This window comes from Falco punctatus (genome assembly GCF_963210335.1).
Source record: "Falco punctatus genome assembly, chromosome: 3".
Classification (NCBI taxonomy): Eukaryota; Metazoa; Chordata; class Aves; order Falconiformes; family Falconidae; genus Falco; species Falco punctatus.
Genome location: NC_137582.1, coordinates 87498875 through 87511018, shown reverse-complemented (window position 1 = coordinate 87511018; position 12144 = coordinate 87498875). Strand labels below are relative to the sequence as shown.

Here is a 12144-nt window from a genome sequence, read left to right as displayed (position 1 = left end):
GGGCAATCTGTGTCCCTGTGGGAATCACGTCATCCCCAGAGCATGATCCACATAGGGGGGAGCAGAGCTGTGGTGGTGGTGTACGTGCATGTGGTGGGATTTATTACTTTGTTCAGCATCCTCCCCCCTTCTTCTTGTTCTGCCTCTAGGAGAACGTGCTGTCAGAGATGTTTCATGTACAATTCCTTCCTTGGCCTTTGCCTCCTTCTTCAAAACGGGGAAAGGAAGACTTGTAGGGTTCTTTTGGCACCTTTATGCTCTGCAGGGAGGGAAGAAATGGCTCCCTGTCTGTGTTTTATCTCAACACACTGGGAAGTTGGGAAAGGAGTCTTGAGCAGAGTGAAGCAAAATGTGCTGAAATGGATCGAATAAAAAAGTAGCTGCTCGATTACATTGTTAAGTTGCCATATGTCTATAAGAAAGGAGGGGGGAAGAAGGGAATTTTCTTTCTAATTGTGGGTCGGCAGAGATTTCTGTGCACAAAGGATATGATAGAAAAGTTTCCACCAAAGGCAGGCTTCTACCCTCACTTGTGCTGGTAGATGCTACAACATGAAAGTGGTGGGCATTTCTACCTCCTTTTTTCTGGGGCTGCCCAGCTTTCCCCTGTTCAGGGCAGGATTTACAGAGTGAGCTGAGATGCAGCATTGCATCTAATTAAAGGCGCCAGAGGCATTTGCCCCAGTGGTTTTCAATTGGGACTGTCACGCGCATGTAATAGGGATTAAATTTATATGCCCACTCTCTTTTATTTCTGAATGGGGGAGTTTTAGCTTTGCTGAAGGAGGTGCCATTTCAGGAGAGGGCTGGCTTTTTGCTGAAGAAGAGAAATTGGCCCTGGAATATGAGAAATATTAGAAGAAAAAGCAGCTTACGTTACTAAAACACAGCTGAAATGGGTCTGGAGAGCCACATTGCCAATTCATCACACTGCCACTGAGTATAGTTTGTGTAAATGATGGGAGATGCTCTCTATATAATGTACTGTGGCCAGACACATCAGTTAGCATTGTCGATTGAGCTAGTGGGGCCATTTGTCCCTCTCACTCACCCTAGCTCTGGCCCAGCTGCTTCTCCCATCCACACCACCCAAAGTAAGGATATTTACATACAGTTTTCCTGAGGGAAATTTTCTGCTTCCTAAACCTATACTACAAAGTTCATTTTGAGCCCTCTCAGATACCTTTTTCATGTCCTGGGTCTAAAAGCCTTGTGTCTAGCTCTGCATCTCTATACAGGGACACTTGCAGGATGCATTGTAGCTGGACTTGACAGAGTTAGTCAGTATACGGAGGTCTACCAAAATACTCAAGTTGTCATGCAGAATCATTTGGATGGCTCTGCCCTCAGCCTACTTCTTATCTATAGACATTTATGTGTCCTCACATGCACGTCACTGGCTGTGATAATGTATCAGCACCCAAACTGATCAGTTCAGTATCTGTTCAGAAAAAAAACATGTTTTCCTCTATGAGATATTCTCTTCCTTTGCACTGGCACTAAACTCCCTGACCCTCCTTTACCCCTGCAGCACCCGGCACAGGAGACTCTCCTCTCCAGCACTGTTCCCACCCATGTGGAGTCAAACCACATATAAACCCACGTGCTTCGCTCTTGACCCAGCTTGCGAAGACTCCCATCCCCATCCGCATGCCTCCAAACTCTCAGCCCAGCTGGGACCAGGGTATGCTGTCTTCCTGAGCTGCAGCTGGTAAATCTCCCTCCCTCTTCCCCCTCGCTCTGAGCCTGAAGCATGCCGCAGCCAGTACTTACACAGCCTGAATGAGAAAGCTCAGCTGCTGATCCCCGAGTCCGCTCCCAGATTCCTCAACTGAGTGACCGTGTGCTTGCTCCCCAGCGCTCAGCCCAGTGCAGTGATGATACAGGAACCAGACCTCTTTGGTTTACTTTTACATTGACGTCAGTGTCTTTTCTAGCCTTCACAGCTCGTTTTGGTAAACGGATGTCTTCAGGGTAGAGGGGAGGGGTCGGAAAGGGAGAGGAGTGAGGATGAGCTGGAGATGAGTTTTTCTGACGTGGGCAGCCAGTGGTGGGAGGTTTTAGGGGTTAATGCTGAAAGAAGGGGTGCTTATGGAGCCCACGTTGACCCTGGGTATAGATCACCCACCTGGATGTGGGTATGTTGGAGGCCTGATCCTTGCATCTGCACAGAGAGCTGCTTTCCCACCTGCACCAGCACCCTGACTGGGAGTGTAAGCCTTGCCTTCCCTGACCTTCGGTGGCTGTTTTTACTTGGGTGGTGGTTCAAGGGGAGAGGGAATGTTGAGAGACTGAGGGAGGTCTAGTGCCCTTGCACAATGCTACACGGACACAGCTGCCCAGTTCTACTGCCTTAGTGCCCAAGCCAGGGCCAGTGCCTGTCTCCAAGGGAATAGGGAGGTGCCAGTTTGAGTTGCTTTTGCCATCTCAAAGGATGGACTTGAAGGCATGGGCTCCATGGGCCATGCAGATGTAGGTAAGCGTGCACCTTAATATACTTGTCTATGCATATATATCAGCTTTTTACAGGCTTACAGGTCACAGCATCTAGTATTCAGATTCAAGGACCTGAATAACTCACTTGTCCCTAGACCTTTGTAAGGTTGAAGAGTACTTGTATCCTGTTGAGATCCTGCTTTGCCAGGTTAAGGCTCAGATTTTATCCTGGGATTTTTGTTGCATGGTGTACACATCCATCCCCCAGTGTGCCCACTGTGCAGTGGACATGTGCATGGACAAGTTTTCGGGGCATGTAAAGGGCTGACTCTTGTGAGGGATTTGGAGAATGTTATCAGAAAGGGGAACCTTTGAGTGTGATTGTTAATGCTGAATTATTCACAGCAAATAAATCACACCTATGTTTAAGGCTTCTTTCTTGCTGGCAGAAATCCAGGTTTCTTTGCATGGCCAAACAGCTTCCAGGAATTCAAACTTAAGGCTTTCATGCCCTAAATGCTGGTAGTTTTCTGTTAGATTTGTGAGCATTCATTCACTTGGGTAGTGTGATGCAAATGCTTAGGTACTTGGATCTCAGAGAGTCAGGTAAGGGTGAATATGGAGCTTGGCCCAGTGCTGTTGAACAACTGCAATTAAACTTGTGCTCTCTCTGGGTCATGGATCACCTTTCTATGATGCATTTGTCCAGCTCTTAACACAACGGGTCTGTCACCTGTTATTAGACCATGTTTATGATACCTTGATGCAAACCATTCATTGTAAGCTCTTAGGAGCAAGCACTGAGATTAGCTTGTGTGAATCCAGGCACCAGCACTCATAAACAGCCCTAGTGACCTGGTGACATCAATATAATTGGGTTGGTTGACCCTTGGAAACTAGTAATATAACCTTGCCGGGAGCAGGGATTATTGACAAGGAAGCATCATCTGGTACCACCAGAATGATTGGGTTGTATTGGTTTATTTGAAAACTGGTAGTGAGAAAATAGTTTTTGACCCCAGTGTACCATCATCACAGAGAAGAGGCACAGGAAGGGAAGGTTGTTCAGCACGTCCATGGCAGAGCCAAGTAATAAGTCCAGTTTCTTGGCCACTGGATCACACTCTGCCTCATAAATAAAGTTAAAGTCTCAAATTCCTGATGTCCTTGTCAGAACCAATACATTGTTCATGGCTGAAGAAAGACAGAGTCTTATAAAAACCAGAAAAAGAGGTCCTTGTAAATCACCATGTCCATACTTAGAAATGTGTTAAACCTTCTAAGCTCCATTTCAGAACACATAAATTTTTTTCTTTCTTTTTCCAAGTTGAAAAATCCATCCAAAGGTCAGTCAGAAACAGGAATAAAACTGTCTTTGAAATCTCAGGCTGCTGTAATAGCATTTTTGGCAGTGAATGATAAACTTGAACAGTTGAGGTTTACATGGCAGATGAAGTGAACATACATTTGTCTATACATTAAATGACCCAGGACTGGCCATTTTTCATTTCTTCTCCCAACCTGTCAGGCTATTTATAGATTTTTACTACAAATGGACCTCCTGAACAGAAGAGGCAGAAGAAACCATCACAGTGGAGCTGTGCCCATAAGCCATCATTCCTGGGCAGGAGTCCCATTTTAGTGATAACCTCCCAGGTAGCAGGAATATTAACTCTTCGTTTACCTGGCAGCGATTTTTGCAATTATTTGGAGGGTGTAAAGGGTTGTTTAGGGAGGTGTGATGATCATGAAGGTGTTGGATTGAAAAGGAATTGTGACATATCCTGGCTAGGGCTTTCAGAGATATCTGGGGAATGAGATCTACTAGCCATTACATAGACTACGCCTGGCTGAAGGGACTTAAAAGACATGTATTCAGATCTCTCAATTTGAATGAATAGCCTAGGCAGTCCTTGAATGGGTGGATGGTGATAACACCCAAGGATGACAGAGATCTGGGGTTTCTTTTCTGTCATAGATAGGAAGCTTTTGCTGGAGACTTATATTGCACTCCTTGCTCTGTTAATTTTGGAGTTAACCCAGTCAGGGCCTGATTTCTTTGAAATACCTTGATGTTCATTAGAATGAGGACTGCCATGGCATCTCTACAATGACCCTGGTTAGGCAGCTGCACAATAACATGCCCTGTCTATACAGGGACTCCTAGTGGAAACCAGAAGATCTTCTACAGAGGTGAGTATGAGGCCTTCACACCTGGATATTTTAACTTGGTGACTGAGAGGTGATGTGGATTTGAACTCCCTCATGTGCAAGGGGCACTTTAACTGGGAGATCTGCAGTGAGAAGAAGTGTTTGCTCCCTATTTTGAATGAGTTTCCAAGCTATTGGATATAAAAAAATCTGAAAAAGCAGGTCTTCGTCCTTTGGTTGCTCTTATGTAGGGCTGGTTGGGCTGAGGTGCCTCCTGGAATGAACTACCATTGATCTCAGCAAGGCTAGATGGTGGTATGGGTCTGGTGAGCAGACCAGATCTGAAAACACAGGTACTTCTAGTCTTGAGAAGGTATCTTCAGGATCCCAGTGAAAAATACTGAAAAAAATTCCCCTAGATACACTGGGGACTTCAGGCTCCAGTGCAGCTGGTGGAGGAGAGGTTTAAGACCACAGTTTTAGACATCTGTGCTTGAGGTGGGTTAGGGAGGCTGATCCTCCATGAGAATGGGGTCTCACAGGTCCTATCCTGGGAGGCTGCAGCCTGTGGGATGTTTTGTTCTTCAAAGCTGAATGGCAGCTCTCCAGGCCCTGCAGGATAGACTTGGCTCTCCTTGCCTTTAGGATGCCCTGCTGCATATTCAGCTGCTTGTGGCTCCAAGGGAGATGTTCCTTTCCCTACCTTCCCCCTTCTCCCGTAACAGGGACCGCAGGCAGTGTCAGACTCATAAGGCTTCAAGCTGCTGGGGAGCCTTTTGAGCTTCTTAGATAAGATGATGCACGGGCTTTCCATACCAACGCTGTGTAGAAGAACAGAGAGCAGCTGGGACAGTGCAGATTTTACCTTGGCACATATCTGAGGAGCTTTCTAGGGTGAAAGAAAATATTCCCCGCAGTTCCCAGTGCTGGGAGTGAAGGTGGTGCTCAGAGGCTGCAGGAGCATGGCTCTGTGCTTTGAAGAAAGAAATGTCCAAGGTATCCTGGGCAGAGTGAGAGCAAAGGGAGATCTCTCTGCTCCAACAGCTGCCTGCAAACCACCTCTGCAGGCAGGCAAATCTGCATCACTCCAGAAACAGCAGAGGATTCTCCAAAAGCAAACACACAGAGGTGGAGTCCAACAAGGCTTCAGGACTTCATACGACCAGAAGAATCCCTCTTGTCCAGCACAGGAGGACACACCACTCTCGGACTCCTTGTAAGCATGGTGGGAGTTCTTCGCTACATAGTATTTACAAAAGACATCTCTTTCTCAGCCAGCCTTCTGTGTCCTTCTGCAAATCCCAGGCTGGGCTGCGAGAGGCAACAGCATCAGAGCCAGCTGTGGGACACAGGACTGTGTGGTCATGTCCCCATGGCTGGTACCCTTGGCTGCATGCCTGAAGCCAGCTCTGCCTGGCACCATGAGCTCTGCACCTAACTACATTTCATGGCACAGATCTGTATGTCTTGGCTTAGAGGAAGAAGTAGAGAAGAAAAGCTTTGGGCTGGACTCAAGCTGTCTGTATGAAGGAGTCTCGTCCCACTTCTGATGCTGAAGCATAGCCTCTGAGCTCACAGGCTTCCAGTAGGACCTGTGTCTTCTCTCCCAGCCCCGTGAGAAGTGTAGGTTTTGCTAAAGCATCTCAGACATCACTAGAGATCTGAACCTGTCATTAGCACAGGCAGCTGGATTCAGCCTGATGTGAAGACTGCTAAGCGTTTGTGTTTTCCTGTCCTCTGGGTGTCCAGATTCCCGATCTAGTCACTGGATATCTAGTCAGTACAGTTGAGTAGTCTAAACAGACAGTCACAAGCCAGGAGGGTCTGAAGTCTGTTGCTTACATGCAGATGCCATTTTAGGGGTGCTAACTTGGCCTCTGCTTGCTATTCTTTAATTGCATGGGCTCCCACATGCTTTAAATGGGTGCTGAAGGACAACTCCAATGGCTCAAGATGCCACCAAATGGACAATCAAATTGAGCCCCAGCGCCCTCTCCCAAGCTGGGTGGCCAGTGGTCTTGTCATTTGGCCAGCTGATCAACTGAGGGATGAAGCAGGTGAGATTTCAGGGTCTTTTGCCTTCATTTAAGCCCTTGAGCAATGGTGGGGTGTTTGTTGGTGGGAGGGAAGGCAAGAGAAACTGCTAGAGGTCCTTTATTTGCAATGCTGCCCCAAGAATTAACCCCACAGGGAAAACTCCACAGCAAAGTTTACTGGCATAAGGGACTGAAGCAGACAGCAAATAGATTTGTCCATGAAGACGTTTTGACACTGTTCATGCAGCTGTCCAGGGTAAATAACAGCTGGGTCCCCCCAGCCCTCCCATGGTGCCCTAACCATGGAGACCCTCACTTCAGTGTTTTCAAAAGTGTTTTTTCCTCTTGCCTTACAAAAGCAGCATTTTATTTTATTTTTTGGGGGTGAATGAGAGCCAGTCCATCAATGAGGGAAACAATGGCTCATAAAGGCATAATGGTTCATCTGGGGCCCTGCCAGGGGTTATTATTTCTCCCAGCATACTTTCGCCTGAGCTGAATGTTGCATTCAGAGGCTGTGTTTTCCTTGCTTTGCTGTTCACAGACCTCTGTTAAAGGGTCTTCAGGGTAAGGATGGTGGGAACTTGGGCTCAGCTAATTTTACCAAGAACTTTTCCTTTCCCTCCTTTCCCATTTTACAGAAACCTAGGTATCAGACCAAACGCAGGGATATGTGAAACCATATCCAAGGAGTTTACTTACAAAATGAACATGGGGCAGCAGTTACCTGGATATTGTTTTTGCCTGTCTCAGTGACCAAGTGAAGAAGCAGACTGCAACCAATCTGCATCTTACCCCTTCTTCTCCTCAAAGCAATTAGCCTGTGATCTGAGCAAATCTCCAGGAGTCTTCAATCGATATCTACACAAGTGTTTTGCTATATGAACATACAGGGCTGCAATGCCACTGTCTAAACAGCATATATGCTGAGGCAGCCTCATGTGCTGTCTGGCTGTGTAATGGTACATCTCTTGCTTTCTGTTGTGTAGGAATACATGTTCCCTCCCTTGTAGGCTTGCCAGAGTAAATAGAGCCCTGAGAAATCACCCTTCTAACACCAATAAAATCTGTTGGTTAATTTTTTTTAAAGCAGTATGTTTTGGCGCTATTTCTGGGAGCTCTGTCCTGTGTAAAATTCCATGCTCATTTCAAATACCCTTATTACATTTCTTCCATCATCTTGCTCTTCCATTTTGGCTAAAATTAAGATTGAAAATAAAAATAAAACCCCAACAACAATATTCTGTACTACCCAAAGTATCTTAGACAAACTGGCAAAGCACAGAGATTTTAAGGCTCAGTGCCCCAACCTTCAGAGCTCTTAAAGTTTAACTTTCCATTAGTCAACAAGACAACTCATATAGATCCTAGTTCACTTGGTCAGAGAAGGACACGCATAACTAACTGCCTGATCTGCAAATGGCAGATCATCTTGTACTTGGGAATTTTCCATGGCTTAACCTATGATGGAGGAGGTTGGGTTCTTGAGGGAACCACCTGCTCCTGTTCTTACAGTGCAGTGGGATGGGTGCCCTGCAGCATAGCAGCAATGCCAACACCGGCTGGGGTTGCTAACAAGAGTTAGCATAAGCTGTGTACCATGGGAACACCAGTTTGATGCAAAGTTGGCTATTTGTGCACTTGCACTGTGGCTACTTAAAGTGAGTTTGACAGGTAAAATGCATTTCATGTGTGGGTATGTAATCAGTGCTGACCTTCTCTGGTAATACATGAACCTTGACATTAGAAAGACTTACCTATCTGGGTGGAAAAATAGCCATTTTCTTTAATTTCCAGCTTCATTGACTCAAGCACTGCCTTACCCTGCTCTCATTAAGTATGTCCTCACTGTCCCTTAAGCAGTTTGCTCTAAGGGTGTAGTGAAGTCAGATTTGTGGCTGGAATGAGCTGAGATGTTTGGAAAGAAAATAACACTTGTTTTATGTGAAGAAGCCAGTGGAGGAATAGCCAAGACTTTACTGGGCCAAAGTCATCCTGCTAGTGTTAGGTGGACTCCTAGGCAATCTCCCTTTCTTGGCGAGTAATAATGTAAACAATTTGAGCATTGATGATGCAATCAAAGCAGTTCATCTTTTGTAGCCAATTCTACTCCTGTTGAAGTCAGTAGGAGTTTTGCCTTTGGGTCCTCCAGCTTCTAGGAAGGACCTTCAACACAAATTATCGTAGGCAATTTGTCATACCCTGTGACATGAATACAGCAGCTGTCACAGGACTTTACATGTCTTTACATGAGGTGTAGTAGCTTTTCCTTGTCTTCTCCAGAAGCCATTTTCTGTAAGAGTTTCCCAAAACAATTTGTGAAAAAACAACCAACCAAAACCTGAGCTGAAATGCAAATGATTTTGATTCATCTTCTGCATAAGCATCAGTTCATTCATGGCTGAATGCTCCTCCTCTCATGGGCAGGGATGTGTGTAGCTAGTGAGTGACCTTGTCTACACCCAGATCAAGGGATGCCAGCAGCCTGTCTTGGAAAGTAAGCTTTCTGGGCTGTCCCTGAACTACCATTTAAAGTGGTCTGTCAAGCTCTTGTATGAATCTGCCAAACCATGTGGTATGGGCAAGTGATATGCTCCTAGAGACAAATTCCCTTTTAAGCCTGATTCTGAATCATGCAAAATTTCCTCTGATGATGCAAAAGAGCATAAAAGAGGATGCAAATGTGGGGATTTTGTTCATGTCTTCTCTGGCATGAAGAAATAAAAATATGAACAGAGAAGGTCTAAATGGATCTGGTAGTAGTGCCAAAGTTATTCATCTCAGGTGACTGTTTGCCAGGCTGGAAGCCACATGCTCCAGAGAAAGGCTGGCTGAACCCACTTTTAATGGCTTTTGAGCTGAGGTGCAGAACCTTGCACTGAAATGGATGGGACAGTTGGCGATGAGAGGTTGCTCTGTGCTCACCACACATTGCAGAGTGGTGACAAACATCCACCGCCTCTGAAGTTGCCACTGTTGTCTATGGCACTATGAGAAGGAGTCAAGCCTGAGGATGAGACACTGTTGGTTTCCCCTGCTTTAGTCAGACCTTCACAGTCATTGCACCCTCCCCTCCTACCCAGCCGCACATTTCTCCTGCTTTATCTGCACCGGGTGAATGCTCAAGTTGTTTCCTGGGAACTGACTCAGAGAAGTGATGTGAAAGGGTCTTGGAAAAATGAAACATTGCTTAATCCCATGCTGGACCAGTTCCCTGACCAGTTTTCTGCACAAAAGGAGCGTGGGAGCTCATGCGTGCTAGGAAGGTCATAGTGGGTGAAGCAGGACTGGTCCTTGCTGCAACAGCTTCGTTGGAGATGACCGCAATGCTATACTCAGTTTGGTAAGGACAAGTCCCATGAGACATTACCCTTCTAAGCTTGGAAGATAGTTCTTTTCTGATGTGCAGTTGGCCTCTAACATCACCATCTGCGCCATTGTACCAGCTTGTTGGAGGGGCTGTGTTGTGTAAGCTTGGAAAACGTGCCAAGCTCCCGCTATCTACTTACGTAACTGGTGGTATTCATCAAACTGTCTTCAGCCCCAAGCCCGTCAAGATGTATTAACACAAAAGGAAGCAGTGAAATGTTTAAGGAATAGCTAGTTCATTGGTATATTTTATAGATCATTAATTTGCACTCTATGAAGCCTTTCTGTGTGCTTCAGCAATGAGGCCAAGGCCTTTCCTTTAGAGGTTTACTAGAAATAGGGACACATTTGATTCCTGGAAGTGATTACAGGCCTGTTATTGATTTGTTCCTATTGATGGCTTTGGGAGCTTTTGGCAAAGGACAGTGGATGTGAAAACAGGGAAAGAAGTAGATTTCAGCAATGTATTGTTTTGCTTCCAAGTGCTCAATGTCTGTGTGGGCCACAGATTACCAGGAAAGTGATGTTACTTATCTTTGGCTGCCCACACAGCTCTGAGGCAAAACCATATCAAGTGTTGATGAACAAATGTGGGTTCTGCAGCCACTCTGTGCTGTTAATGAAATGGCCTCCAGTTCTGAGGTCTTCCAAGGTTATTTCCGACCAGTTTGGGTAGGACACGATCACGTAAGTATGCACCCTCCCATTTAAATTACATTTGCTATGACCTGCTTTTTATGTCTTTGATCTAATTAAGATTATTCTGACACTCTGTTATTTGGAAAGAGTCTGTATTTGCAAGTGATGTACTGATCTGATTTGTTCTTAGTTTTGGTTCATTACTTAGTCAGAAGGACTCCTAGAGCTCCTTCCAAGATATTCTTGGTCTTAAAAGTGCTATAACTACACCTGTGATCCCTGCATATGAAAGTTTAGTATTTGCATCTGATGAGTGAACAGGCAGGTCCCCTTCAAGCAGCTGCCTTCTTGGCAGCTCCTGGAGGCATAGCCACCTGAAAAGATGCATCTTCCATCCAAGAAGTAGGCATGTGTGTGTGGATGTGGATGGGAAGGCATGTAATAGATTGCTTGGTAGAACCATATCCATGTGGGCTCTGTCTAAACTCGGCTTCTGTTCTGAGGGGCAGAGATTACAGGCAATTTCTTTTTGTTGTGCAATTTCTGTTGTTCTGAAAAGTCAGCTAGGACAGGATACATGGGAATTGCGAGGCATCTTCTGCCAGCCCTGTCTGGGAGGACATGCGCATGGCAGAGCAAGGCGGAAGCTTTGAGACCTTCACCTGAAACCAGGCTGGAAGAACAAATGCCGGATGCACAGAATCTGAGCAGCTGTTGGATCACCTTTTGAACAGGGACGAAAGACAGGAGGGACTGAGGTACAACCTTTCCTGGGGTGCCTGCAAGGGCAGATGTGGGCTCAAGTCAAAGAAGAGCAGACTAGAGGAATAAACAAATGTGGAGCCTGGTGGTGCTGGGTGCGTCTGCTGCAGAACCAGCTCACCCTAGCCCTTTCCAGGTATCCTTGATGCCCTTCCACCCTCCTTGCTACAGGCTCCTTACAGTTATTTACCAGCCCTACCATTTGCTTGAGACACACTGACATGGCTGCATGACTGGTGAGGGAGATCCTACCCATCTGAGACAGTGCAGATGAGGAGCCAGTTTGCTCCAAGGGAGGGTGGAAGGAAGCAGTGAATACCTGAGGCTTGAAGCTTATAATGTCTCCTGGCTTATAGTGGTTCAGTGAAGATGATGCCTTCTCACCAGATTTCTCCAGAACCTAAAAACCAGCATGATCTTGGGAGTGTTGGTGGGAAGGAGAGTGTGACGTTAAAAGCTCTAGGCTGTGCTTGCAGTGGACATGCTGTTTCTTTGGGTTTTGTGCCCTGGCCAATGCATTTACTGCAGAGTGCTGCTGCAGGGGCAGCATACCAAGTGCTTGACTCAGCACTTACTTTGCTTTTTGTGGGGTCCCTGTCCAGTAGAATCGAGGTGCCTGGCTAGCACGAGATCAACTCCTGAGGCAGGCAGATACTGTGGAGAAGTGCAAAATCCTTCATTTCACATGTGGAAAATGGATTTCTGTGGAGGGCCAGTCCCAAATCACCCATATGTCTGCCTTCCACAGATA

At 46.1% G+C, this 12144-nt stretch overlaps 1 protein-coding gene across 2 annotated transcripts in view; it reads right to left on the bottom strand.

Annotated features, from left to right (window-relative positions):
* The window catches only part of GPR20 (G protein-coupled receptor 20), a 30188-nt gene extending 23204 nt beyond the window's left edge, over positions 1 to 6984 (bottom strand). Inside the window, exon 1 of one of the 2 annotated variants that reach the window (XM_080381095.1) lies at positions 1774 to 6984. The gene's annotated coding sequence lies outside the window, so the exon portion shown is untranslated. The remainder of the gene's footprint in view (positions 1 to 1773) is intronic. The other variant, XM_080381094.1, reaches the window with a different exon arrangement.
* Positions 6985 to 12144: the final 5160 nt, after the last annotated feature.